Source organism: Somniosus microcephalus, chromosome 4 (assembly GCF_052327205.1).
Source record: "Somniosus microcephalus isolate GS21.2 chromosome 4, FLI_Smic_1.0, whole genome shotgun sequence".
In the NCBI taxonomy this organism is placed as follows: Eukaryota; Metazoa; Chordata; class Chondrichthyes; order Squaliformes; family Somniosidae; genus Somniosus; species Somniosus microcephalus.
In genome coordinates, this window is record NC_140990.1 from 28,817,268 (window position 1) to 28,830,689 (window position 13,422).

General features: G+C 48.7%; 1 long non-coding RNA gene across 2 annotated transcripts; it reads left to right on the forward strand.

Moving 5' to 3' along the window:
• Window positions 1-7,815: 7,815 nt before the first annotated feature.
• On the forward strand, window positions 7,816-10,803 carry LOC147118487 (uncharacterized). Of its 2 annotated transcripts, none has more exons than XR_015077919.1 (2): window positions 7,816-7,912; window positions 9,916-10,803. It is a non-coding gene; the product is annotated as an uncharacterized LOC147118487 (long non-coding RNA). The 2 variants fall into 2 exon arrangements; XR_015077917.1 differs by lacking the exon at window positions 7,816-7,912 and adding an exon at window positions 8,344-8,769.
• Window positions 10,804-13,422: the final 2,619 nt, after the last annotated feature.

Below are 13,422 nucleotides of genomic sequence, written 5' to 3' on the forward strand. Positions count from 1 at the left end.
CATCTCGCTTAGTATGCCGTCTGCCCCGCAAGCTTTTCCTGGTCGCAGGTCCTTGAGTTTTTCAAAAAGTTCTTTTTCTGTTATTATGGAGTCTAGCGGGTTTTGGTTATCTTTTATGGCCATTTCGAGCTTTTCCAGTTTTTTGCATATTTGGTGTTGCTCTGGCCTTAGTGTGTTTTTCTGGTATAATTTTTCAAAGTGGTTTTCCCATGTGTCTCCATTTTGAATGGCCAATTCGTCGTGTTGTTTTTTGTGTAATGTATTCCAGTTGTCCCAGAAACAATTGGAATCAATGGATTCCTCAATGGAGCTGAGTGTATTCTTAATATATTGCTCTTTTTTGGTTCTGAGTGTGTTTCTGTATTGTGTTAGGGTCTGACAATAAGTAAGGCGTAATTCCTTGTTTTCTGGATGTCTGTGTTTTTGGTTTGGTATTTTTCTAAGTTTTTTCCTCATGTTATGGCAATCTGGGTCAAACCATTTTTCATAGTTTTTTGTTTTGGGTTTGTTCTTGCGAGCTTTCAAGTTTGACCTTGTTGCCAAATTATCAAAAATATTGTTTAGGTTATTCACTGCCCGGTTTACGCCTTCTTTATTGTGAGTGTATATGTTATCCAGAAAGGTGTCCAAGAGAGCTTGAGTTGATTCATTGCTAATTGCTTTCTGGTATTTTTCCGTGTCGTTTTTGGCCCATCTGTATGATTTTTTGGTGTTGTACAGTTTACTGGGTTGTGTTTCTGTGTTGTTTGTTTCTGTCTTTTTAAGATACATAGTAATTTGACTGTGATCTGACAGTGTTGTTTGTGGTTTGACTGTGAATGCTCTGAAAGAGGATGGGTCCAAATCCGTAATCATATAGTCTACGGTGCTGCAGCCAAGAGGTGAGCAATAGGTCGATCTTCCTAGGAGGTCTCCTATGAACCTACCATTCACAATGTACAGACCCAGGCTTCGACAGAGCTGCAGGAGCTGTTTTCCGTTGGTATTTGTCTGCTTGTCGCAGTTATGCCTGTATGGAAGGGAAGGGATATCGAAGTGGTTATTCCCGAATATGTAATTGTTTCCCTGATTATTGGTGAAGTCTGGTTCTTCGCCAGTTCTTGAATTGAGGTCACCACATATCAACACGTTCCCCTGGGCCTGGAATTGGATAATCTCCCTCTCAATGTTGGAATTGGATAATCACTGGTTCCCCTCCCTCTCCTCCCCTGAAGGTGCTGACTCTGGCTGGGTTCAGTTCTACACTCACTGGTTCCCCTCCCTCTCCTCCCCTGAAGGTGCTGACTCTGGCTGGGTTCAGTTCTACACTCACTGGTTCCCCTCTCTCTCCTCCCCTGAAGGTGCTGACTCTGGCTGGGTTCAGTTCTACACTCACTGGTTCCCCTCTCTCTCCTCCCCTGAAGGTACTGACTCTGGCTGGGTTTAGTTCTACACTCACTGGTTCCCCTCCCTCTCCTCCCCTGAAGGTACTGACTCTGGCTGGGTTCAGTTCTACACTCCCTGGTTCCCCAACTCGCCTCCCCTGAAGGTGCTGACTCTGGCTGGGTTCAGTTCTACACTCACTGGTTCCCCTCTCCTCCCCTTAAGGTGCTGACTCTGGCTGGGTTCAGTTCTACACTCACTGGTTCCCCTCCCTCTCCTCCCCTGAAGGTGCTGACTCTGGCTGGGTTCAGTTCTAGACTCACTGGTTCCCCTCCCTCTCCTCCCCTGAAGGTGCTGACTCTGGCCGGGTTCAGTTCTACACTCACTGGTTCCCCTCCCTCTCCTCCCCTGAAGGTGCTGACTCTGGCTGGGTTCAGTTCTACACTCACTGGTTCCCCTCCCTCTCCTCCCCTGAAGGTGCTGACTCTGGCTGGGTTTAATTCTACACTCACTGGTTCCCCTCTCTCTCCTCCCCTGAAGGTGCTGACTCTGGCTGGGTTCAGTTCTACACTCACTGGTTCCCCTCTCTCTCCTCCCCTGAAGGTACTGACTCTGGCTGGGTTTAGTTCTACACTCCCTGGTTCCCCTCTCTCTCCTCCCCTGAAGGTACTGACTCTGGCTGGGTTCAGTTCTACACTCCCTGGTTCCCCAACTCGCCTCCCCTGAAGGTGCTGACTCTGGCTGGGTTCAGTTCTACACTCACTGGTTCCCCACCCTCTCCTCCCCTGAAGGTGCTGACTCTGGCTGGGTTCAGTTCTACACTCACTGGTTCCCCTCCCTCTCCTCCCCTGAAGGTGCTGACTCTGGCTGGGTTCAGTTCTACACTCACTGGTTCCCCTCCCTCTCCTCCTCTGAAGGTGCTGACTCTGGCTGGGTTTAGTTCTACACTCCCTGGTTCCCCTCCCTCTCCTCCCCTGAAGGTGCTGACTCTGGCTGGGTTCAGTTCTACACTCACTGGTTCCCCTCTCCTCCCCTTAAGGTGCTGACTCTGGCTGGGTTCAGTTATACACTCACTGGTTCCCCTCCCTCTCCTCCCCTTAAGGTGCTGACTCTGGCCGGTTTCAGTTCTACACTCACTGGTTCCCCTCCCTCTCCTCCCCTGAAGGTGCTGACTCTGGCTGGGTTCAGTTCTACACTCACTGGTTCCCCTCCCTCTCCTCCCCTGAAGGTGCTGACTCTGGCTGCGTTCAGTTCTACACTCACTGGTTCCCCTCTCCTCCCCTGAAGGTGCTGACTCTGGCTGGGTTCAGTTCTATACTCACTGGTTCCCCTCCCTCTCCTCCTCTGAAGGTGCTGACTCTGGCTGGGTTTAGTTCTACACTCCCTGGTTCCCCTCCCTCTCCTCCCCTGAAGGTGCTGACTCTGGCTGGGTTCAGTTCTACACTCACTGGTTCCCCACCCTCTCCTCCCCTGAAGGTGCTGACTCTGGCTGGGTTCAGTTCTACACTCACTGGTTCCCCTCCCTCTCCTCCCCTAAAGGTGCTGACTCTGGCTGGGTTCAGTTCTACACTCACTGGTTCTCCTCCCTCTCCTCCCCTGAAGGTGCTGACTCTGGCCGGGTTCAGTTCTACACTCACTGGTTCCCCTCCCTCTCCTCCCCTGAAGGTGCTGACTCTGGCTGGGTTCAGTTCTACACTCACTGGTTCCCCTCCCTCTCCTCCCCTGAAGGTGCTGACTCTGGCTGGGTTCAGTTCTACACTCACTGGTTCCCCTCCCTCTCCTCCCCTGAAGGTGCTGACTCTGGCTGGGTTCGGTTCTACACTCACTGGTTCTCCTCCCTCTCCTCCCCTGAAGGTGCTGACTCTGGCTGGGTTCAGTTCTACACTCACTGGTTCATAAGAACATAAGAATGAGGATCAGGAGTGGGCCATTCGGCCCTTCGAGCCTGCTCTGCCAGTCAATAAGATCATGGCTGATCTTCTACCTCATCACCATTTTCCTGCACTATCCCCATATCCCTTGATGCCCTTACTGGTCAGAAATCTATCGACTTCTGTTTTGAATATACCCAATGACTGAGCCCCCACAGCCCTCTGGGGTAGAGAATTCCAAAGATTCACCACCCTCTGTGTGAAGAAATTTCTTCTCATCTCAGTCTTAAATGTCCGACCCCTTATTCGGAGACTGTGACCCCTGGTTCTAGACTCCCCAGCCAGAGGAAACATCCTCCCTGCATCTACCCTGTCAAGCCCTGTAAGAATGTTTTATGTTTCAATGAGATCACCTCTCATTCTTCTAAACACTACAGAATATAGGCCTAGTCTGCTCAATCTGTCCTCATAGGACAATCCCCCCATCCCAGGAATCAATCTCGTGAACCTTCATTGCACTCACTCTATGGCTAGTATATCCTTCCTTAGGTAAGGAGACCAAAATTGTACACAGTACTCCAGGTGTGGTCTCACCAAGGCCCTATATAATTGAAATAAGACTTCTTTACTCCTGTACTCAAATCCTCTTGTAATGAAGGCCAGCATACCATTTGCCTTCCTAATGGTTTGCTGCACCTGCACATTCACTTTCAGTGACTCATGTACAAGGACACCCAGGTCCCTTTGAGCATCTGCATTCCCCAATCTTTCACCATTTAGGAAATACTCTGCCTTTCTGTTTTTTCTACCAAAGTGGATAACTTCACATTTATCCACATTATATTCCATCTGCCATGTTCTCACCCACTCACTGAGCCTGTCGAGATCCCCTTGAAGCCTTTTCACATCCTCTTCACAACTGACACTGCCACCTAGCTTTGTATCATCAGCAAATTTGGAAATGTTACATTTAGTCCCCTCATCCAAATCATTGATATAGATTGTGAATAGCTGGGGCCCAAGCACCGATCCGTGCGGTACCCCACTAGTCACAGCCTGCCATCCTGAAAAAGACCTGTTTATCTCTACTCTTTGTTTTGTCTGTTAACCAATTCTCAATCCATGCTAGTATATTACCCCCAATTACATGTGCCCTAATTTTGTTCACCAACCTCTTGTGTGGGACCTTATCGAAGGCCTTCTGAAAATCTAGATACACCACATCTACCGGTTCCCCTTTGTCTACTCCACTAGTTACATCCTCAAAGAACTCCAATAGGTTTGTCAAACAGGATTTCCCTTTCATAAATCCATGTTGACTCTGCCTAATCTTACTATTAGTTTCTAAGTGCCCAGTTATTGCATCATTTATAACAGATTCCAGCATTTTCCCAACTACTGATGTGAGGCTAACAGGTTTGTAGTCCCCCGTTTTCTCTCTCCCCTCCTTTCTTAAATAGCGGGGTTACATTTGCTATCCTCCAATCTGCAGGAACCGTTCCAGAATCTATAGAATTTTGGAAGATGACAACCAATGCGTCAATGCGGCCACCTCTTTTAAAACCCCAGGATGTAGGTCATCTGGTCCTTGGGATTTATCGACTTTTAGTCCCATTAATTTTGCTAGTACTGTTTTTATTACTAATAATAATCTCTTTAAGTTCCTCATTCTCGAAATACCCTTGGTTTTCTCGTATTTCTGGGAGTTTTTTTGTGTCTTCCTGTGTGAAGACAGAAACAAAGTATTTACTTAAATTTCTCTTCCATTTCCTCATTCCCCATTATAAATTCCCCCGTCTCTTACTGTAAAGGACCTACATTTACCTTCATCAGTCTTTTCCTTTTTACATACCTATAGAAGCTTTTACAATCTGTTTTTATATTTTTCGCTAGTTTGTGCTCATATTCCCTTTCTTTATCAATTTCTTGGTCCCCCTTTGCTGATTTCTAAAATGATCCCAATCCTCAGGCTGACCGCTTTTTCCGGCAACTTTATAAGCTTCCTCCTTTGACTTAATACTAGCTTTAATTTCTTTTGTTAGCCATGGTTGGATCACTTTTCCTTTTGGGTTTTTATGCCCGAGAGGAATATATGTTTGTTGCAAATTATGCATTATTATCTTGAATGTTAGCCATTGTATGTCCACCTTCATACCTTTTAGTGTAGTCTCCCAATCTACTATGGCCAACTTGTCCCTCATACCTTTGTAGTTTCCTCCGTTTAGATTGAAGACCTTAGTTTCAGATTGGACTACATCACTCTCAAACTTAATGTAAACTTCAATCATATTATGGTCACTTGTCCCTAAAGGCCCCTTTACCACAAGATTATTGATTAACCCTTTCTCATTACACAGTACCAGATCCAGAATAGTCTGTTCCCTGGTTGTTTCCTCCACATTCTGATCCAGGAAACCATCTCGCATGCATTCGAAGAATTCGTCCTCCGTTAGTGGTAATTTGATTTGCCCAGTCAATATGTAGATTAAAGTCCCCCATGATTACCGTATTGCCCTTGTTACATGCAATTCTAATCTCTTGATTGATACTGTGCCCTACATTACCACTACTGTTTGGTGGCCTATACACAACTCCCACCAATGTTTTCCACCCTTTGCTGTTTCTTAGCGCCACCCAAACTGATTCCGGTTCTACATCACGATCTGCTAAGCCAAGATCTTTTATCTCTACCGTACCAATCTCATCCCTTATGAACAGCGCTACGCCACCTCCTTTTCCTTTTTGTCTGTCCTTCCTAAATGTTGAGAACCCTGAAACATTCAGTTCCCAGTTTACCCTGCAACCATGTCTCTGTAATGGCAATTACATCATGCCCATTTACTGTACTTCTATTAGTGCCATTAATTCATCCACCTTGTTGCAAATGCTACGTGCATTTAGATAAAGTGCCTTCACCTTTGCCTGTTTAATATTTTTCTGCACATTACCGCTCTTTACTGTTGGCCTTTGTTTCTGCTCCCTACTAGTTTTACAGCCAGTATTTAGAGAGGCTGGGACACAGAAAAGCGTCTCATTAAAATCACGGATATATTTGTTCACACAAACCAACAGCCACAAAATACTGAGTAATTTCTCCTTCATTTATGGACTTTCCCTGACCAGACTCCATTTCTCCTTCATTTACAGACTCTCCCTGACCAGTCCCCATTTACATAGGAACATAGAAGATAGGAGCAGGAGTAGGCCATTCGGTCCTTCGAGCTTGCTCCGCCATTCAATGAGATCATGGCTGATCATCCAAATTCAGTACCCTGTCCCTGCCTTCTCCCCATATCCCTTGATCCCTTTAGCCTTAAGAAATATATCCAACTCTTTCTTGAATATGCTTCATGAACTGGCCTCCACCACCCTCTGTGGCAGAGAATTCCACAGGTTCACCACTCTCTGGGTGAAGAAATTCCTCCTCATTGCAGTCCTAAATGGCTTACCCCTTATCCTTAGACTATGACCCCTGGTTCTGGACTCCCTGCCCATCAGAAACATCCTTCCTGCATCTAGTCTGTCCAGGCCTAACAGAATTTTATAGGTTTCGATGAGATCCCCTCTCAATCTTCTAAACTCCAGTGAGTATAAGCCCAATCGACACAATCTCGCCTCATACGTCATTCCTGCCATCCCAGTTATCAGCCTGGTGAATCTTCGCTGCACTCCTTCCATGGCAAGAACGTCCTTCCTCAGGTAAGGCGACCAAAACTGCACACAATACTCAAGGTGCGGTCTCACCAAGGCCCTGCACAACTGCAGCAAGACATCCTTGTTCTTGTACTCGAACCCTCTTTGCCTTCTTAACCGCCTGCTGCACCTGCATGCTTACCTTCAGCGACTGGTGCACAATAACACCCAGGTCTCTTTGCACTTCCCCTTCTCCCAATCTATTGCCATTCAAATAATAATCTGCCTTCCTGTTTTTGCCACCAAAGTGGATAACCTCACATTTATCCACATTATAGTGCATTTGCCATGTTTCTGCCCAATCACCCAACCTGTCCAAATCGTACTGGAGTTTCACGACATCCTCCTCATAGCATACCCTCCCACCCTTCATTGACAGACGCTCCCTGACCAGTCACCATTTCTGCTCCATTTACAGACGCTCCCTGACCAGTCCCCATTTCTCCTTCATTTAGAGACACTCCCTGACCAGTCACCATTTCTGCTCCATTTACAGACGCTCCCTGACCAGTCTCCATTTCTCCTCCATTTACAGACGCTCCCTGACTCACTTCCTGTCTGTCCCGGAGTTTGGCGCTTTGTTGAGATTCGGGCTGGAGTCAAACGGGAACCCGCGGGTGGGGGCGGATAATGTTCACTGCTCTTATAATCGGGCCTGGGGCCGCACTCGGGGTGTGTGAAGTCCGCGTACCCCCGGGGTTCATTAACCCGCCTCCCTCTGACCTGCTGCAGCCTCGCCACCCGCGCATGCTCAGCTCACACTACCCAACAATCAGCCTCTCCCGCGCATGCTCAGCTCGCCATCAGTTGTTCCGGCTTAAAGGTCAAGCCCCGCCCCTCACACACTCCGATTGGTTGGAGGATCCTCCGCCCGCTCGGTCCTCCAGGCCTGCCCCGCTCTTCCTATTGGTCCGAGCTCCCGTCAATCATCGGTGCAGTGTGAGCTGAGCATGCGCGGGCCTGGGCAGCAGCCGCTGACACATCAGGTGAGAGAGTTCGGGGAGCGGGTTCATGAACCCCGGGGGGACGCGGGCTGCTCACACCCCGAGCTCAGGGAGCGGGTTCATGAACCCCGGGGGGGAGGCGGGCCACTCACACCCCAAGCTCAGGGAGCGGGTTCATGAACCCCGGGGGGACGCGGGCCGCTCACACCCCGAGCTCGGGGAGCGGGTTCATGAACCCCGGGGGGACGCGGGCCGCTCACACCCCGAGCTCGGGGAGCTGGTTCATGAACCCCGGGGGGACGCGGGCCACTCACACCCCGAGCTCGGGGAGCGGGTTCATGAACCCCGGGGGGACGCGGGCCGCTCACACCCCGAGCTCAGGGAGCGGGTTCATGAACACCGGGGGGACGCGGGCCGCTCACACCCCGAGCTCAGGGAGCGGGTTCATGAACACCGGGGGGACGCGGGCCGCTCACACCCCGAGCTCAGGGAGCGGGTTCATGAACCCCGGGGGGACGCGGGACGCTCACACCCCGAGCTCAGGGAGCGGGTTCATGAACACCGGGGGGACGCGGGCTGCTCACACCCCGAGCTCAGGGAGCGGGTTAGCTAACTGGCTCCTCGTGTCGTTACTGAAGATGACTGGTTGTTGCACTGGATGCTTGTCTACCCTTGAAAGATTCATTGACAGCAGTCTTGCAATATGGGTCATTGAATTGCGTGATGGAGAGCTGTTGAAAATATAGTCAATGCCTACAGATATAAACTATCTTTGTATGATGTTGACTTATTGGCCTTTTGCTCGTGGTCTGTGGAGTATGGAATGGAATGATGAACAAACCTAAATCCACTGTTCTGATCCAATGAGATTTCTGCTTGACCATCTGTCCACCTTGTGCGTAAGTAACACAGAAGTTTGGTTAACTGGCATTGGGCTAGATTTGCAATACTTGTGCAAGAGGTGAAACTTGTATAGAATGTTTTGTGCTACCACCTTTTGTAATTCTTCTACACCTGTATGACAATGTAATGGTTGACTGTAGACTTGTGAACAACATAAATAAATACATAAAGCAAAAACATAAAATAAAATAAACCGGAGTGTGGCCCCAGGCCCATTATTAAAACACTTAACATTATCCGCCCGCCGCTTCCCGGTTTCTCCCGATTCGCTCCTCAAAGGGGCCCCGCGTCAAACTCCGGGACAGACAGGAAGTCAGGGAGCGTCTGTAAATGGAGGAGAAATGATGACTGGTCAGGGAGCGTCTGTAAATGGAGGAGAAATGATGACTGGTCAGGGAGCGTCTGTAAATGGAGGAGAAATGGAGATTGGTCAGGGAGTGTCTGTAAATGGAGGAGAAATGGCGACTGGTCAGGGAGCATCTGTAAATGGAGGAGAAATGGTGACTGGTCAGGGAGCGTCTGTAAATAAAGGAGAAATTATTCCTTATTTTGGGGCTTGGTTTGTGTGAATATATGTATCACTAATTTCAATTAGACTCTTTTCCATGACCCAGCTTCTGTAAATACTGGGTGGAAAGGGGCCGGACTCTCAGGAGGCTCCACACCTCTGGCTGCTCCTGCGTAAGTGATCTCCCTTTAGATTAATGTGTGTCTGTTGTGTGTGTGTGTTTAACAAAGTGCCCGAAGCAGTTCATAAGGTGGGGAACCAGTGAGTGTAGAACTGAACCCATTCTGATTCAGCAGCTTTAGGGGGAGGGGAGAGAGAGGGGAACCAGTGAGTGTAGAACTGAGCCCAGCCAGAGTCAGCACCTTCAGGGGAGGAGAGAGAGGGGAACCAGTGAGTGTAGAACTGAACCCAGCCAGAGTCAGCACCTTCAGAGGAGGAAGAAAAATGGGTGCAGAGGAAAAAATGTTGGAGATTATGCAATGGGTTTGGATTTCAGCACAGTGAGGAGGGAGAGTGTGTGGGACGGGGATTTACAGCTTTTGGGTAACGAGAGGAAAGAATGTTCCATAAAAACTAGAACTGACTTTATTTCTATCCTGTACTTAGTGATGACTTTTGTAAACTACTTTTACAGGGTATTAGAAGGGGAGGATTTGCACACGGGGAACTCAAATCCCGTCAAGATTTGACAGTCACTCAATTCATCAGGACCTGAATCTCATCATGGCTTTTGTAAACACCTTTTACAAGTTGTGAGAAGGGCAGCATTTACAGACCGCAAACTCAAGCCAAACATCGCATCAAGATCTGACAGAGTCACTCCATTCATCAGGACCTGAATATCATCGGCCTTTGAATGTGGAAGGAGAAATGTTTGTCTGTTCTGTCTGTGGGAAAAGATTTCAAACATCAGTGTGACTGGAAAAACACCGAGACACTCACACCCGAGTGAGAGTGTTCCAGTGCACTGACTGTGGAAAGAGCTTTAACCAGTTACACAGCCTGAAAAAACATCGCACCATTCACAGCGGGGAGAAACCGTACACGTGTTCTGTGTGTGGACGAGGCTTCAACTGATCGTCCAACCTGGAGAGACACAAGGGCACCCGCACCATGGAGAAACCGTGGAAATTTGGGGACTGTGGGCAGGGATTCAATTACCCATCTGAACTGGAAAAACATCGGCGCAGTCACACTGGGGAGAGGCCGTTCACCTGCTCCGTGTGTGGGAAGGGATTCACTCGTTCATCCCACCTTCTGACACACCGACATATTAACACCGGGGAGAGGCCATTTCCCTGCTGTGTGTGTGGGAAGGGATTCACTCAGTCATCTAACCTGCTGAAACACCAGCGAGTTCACAAGTGACTGCAGCGGTTGGATGCTGCTGTTAATCACATCCAGGACTGAACCATGTTCATTTGGACAGTTGGAGTTTGTTTCTGCTGATGTTAAAATCCAACCTAGTTATAGGGGTTATTAATATTTTGATACCTGTCAAATAAATCAGCTTTGTTTCAAACACACAGTGTGTCGAGTCCTTGATTTCTCCAAGATAAGAGGAGACGAATTGATGTCCTGTTACCGACTGCTCCATTTTTGGGCCTTTTCTGCTTTCTAACTCTAGATTATTTCTGTTCTCATACCTTCGGTTACTCTCATAGACAAGTCCCAGCTCCCCATACCTTCCAGAGTGTCTCTCCCAGACTTGGTAGCCAGGGAAGGTATCGATAACACGCCTGGAATCACTAAACACAAAACCAAGTCTGTGAATCACTTTCAGCTACTGGGCTTAGCGTGTGACCCACAGCATCTCTCTCACCTTCGATGTGTGAAGAGAGCATCACGCCTCAGAACCTGGTTTCAAATTTAAATGCACTCAGCAACTGTATTGAACAAGAGATGAACAAGTAAACAGATCAGGGCCCAATCCTCCAGCTCTATATTGTAGGCCGATGAGACTCTGTTAAGGTGCCATGTGCTGCTGGACCGCTCTGCATTGTGCCTGTAATGAAAATAACTGAAGATTTGTCCCAGTGTAATCTTTGCTGTCATGAAATGAGTGTGTCTTTTAATGAGCCTCATGTTGGCTGCAATTGTGTAGAAAGGGGATGTGTAAAGAGATGGTCTGTGTATGGAGATGTGAAAGAAGGAAACGGTGTGTGTGTGTGATAGTGACACAGCCTTGTGGTCACAGTCAGAGCAATGACAGATATCCTTCTGGTTATGGTTTGGGCAGGGCCAGGTCAATAATGTAGTAAACAAGTTAAACATAAATATCGCCAGTGTAGTCGCAGCTTGTTAGAACAGATCTGGGGAGAAGAGAGCTCTGAATCCACTGTATTATCCCTGTTCTCCGGATCGGGTAACTGTACTCTCTGTATTTTTGTAGTGCTGTTAATAAAGTCAGTGAAAGACAATCTGTTGTTGTGAGCTTAATTATCTGGTGTCTGAAACCACAAGACTCAAATTTTAGAGTCAACAAGATGAACAAGTAAACACATCATGGCCCAATACTCCAGCTCTATATTCACAGGAGAAAGTCTGTTATCACACTCCTCGAGTGGACAGAATAAAGAAAGATCCCAACTCAAAGAGCCTCTAGAATCATTTGTAAATATCTTTCAAATCCTGACTATCAATTATCAGTGTACATTCCATTGAAGTCAATGGAAGGTGAGAGATGGGCTGGAGAGCAGGGGTGAAAGAGGAGTTGGGGTGAGGGGGGTGGGAGAGCAGGGGTGAAAGAGGAGTTGGGGTGAGGGGGGTGGGAGAGCAGGGGTGAAAGAGGAGTTGGGGTGAGGGGGGTTGGGGAGTAGGGGTGAAATACGAGTTGGGGTGAGGGGTTGGAGAGTAGGGGTGAAAGAGGAGTTGGGGTGAGGGGTTGGAGAGTAGGGGTGAAAGAGGAGTTGGGGTGAGGGGGGTTGGGGAGTAGGGGTGAAAGAGGAGTTGGGGTGAGGGGGGTGGGAGAGCAGGGGTGAAAGAGGAGTTGGGGTGAGGGGGGTGGGAGAGCAGGGGTGAAAGAGGAGTTGGGGTGAGGGGGGTTGGGGAGTAGGGGTGAAAGAGGAGTTGGGGTGAGGGGTTGGAGAGTAGGGGTGAAAGAGGAGTTGAGGTGAGGGGGGTTGGAGAGTAGGGGTGGAAGAGGAGTTGGGGTGAGGGGTTGGAGAGTAGGGGTGAAAGAGGAGTTGAGGTGAGGGGGGTTGGAGAGTAGGGGTGAAAGAGGAGTTGGGGTGAGGGGGGTTGGAGAGTAGGGGTGAAAGAGGAGTTGGGGGGTTGGGGAGTAGGTGAAAGAGGAGTTGGGGTGAGGGGTTGGAGAGTAGGGGTGAAAGAGGAGTTGAGGTGAGGGGGGTTGGAGAGTAGGGGTGAAAGAGGAGTTGGGGTGAGAGGGGTAGGGGTGAAAGAGGAGTTGGGGTGAGGGGGGTTGGAGAGTAGGGGTGAAAGAGGAACATAGAAGATAGGAGCAGGAGCAGGCTATTCGGCCCCTCGAGCCTGCTCCGCCATTCAATGAGATCATGGCTGATCATCCAAATTCAGTTCGCTGTTCCTGCCTTCTCCCCATATCCCTTGATCCCTTTAGCCTTAAGAAATATATCCAACTCCTCCTTGAATATATTTAATGAATTGGCCTCTACTGCCTTCTGTGGCAAAGAATTCCACAGGTTCACCACTCTCTGGGTGAAGAAATTCCTCCTCATCTCAGTCCTTAATGGCTCACCCCTTATCCTTAGACTATGACCCCTAGTTCTGGACTCCCCGGCCATCGGGAACATCCTTCCTGTATCTAGTCTGTCCAGGCTTGACAGAATTTTATAGGTTTCGATGAGATCCCCTCGCAATCTTCTAAACTCCAGTGAGTACAAGCCCAATCGACCCAATCTCTCCCCATACGTCATTCCTGCCATCCCAGGTATTAGCCTGGTGAATCTTTGCTGCACTCCTTCCATGGCAAGGATGTCCTTCCTCAGATAAGGCGACCAAAACTGCACACCATACTCAAGATGTGGTCTCACCAAGGCCCTGTACAACTGCAGCAAGACATCCTTGTTTCTGTACTTGAACCCTCTTGCTACGAAGGCCAACATACCATTTGCCTTCTTAACCGCCTGCTGCACCTGCATGCTTACCTTCAGCGACTGGTGCA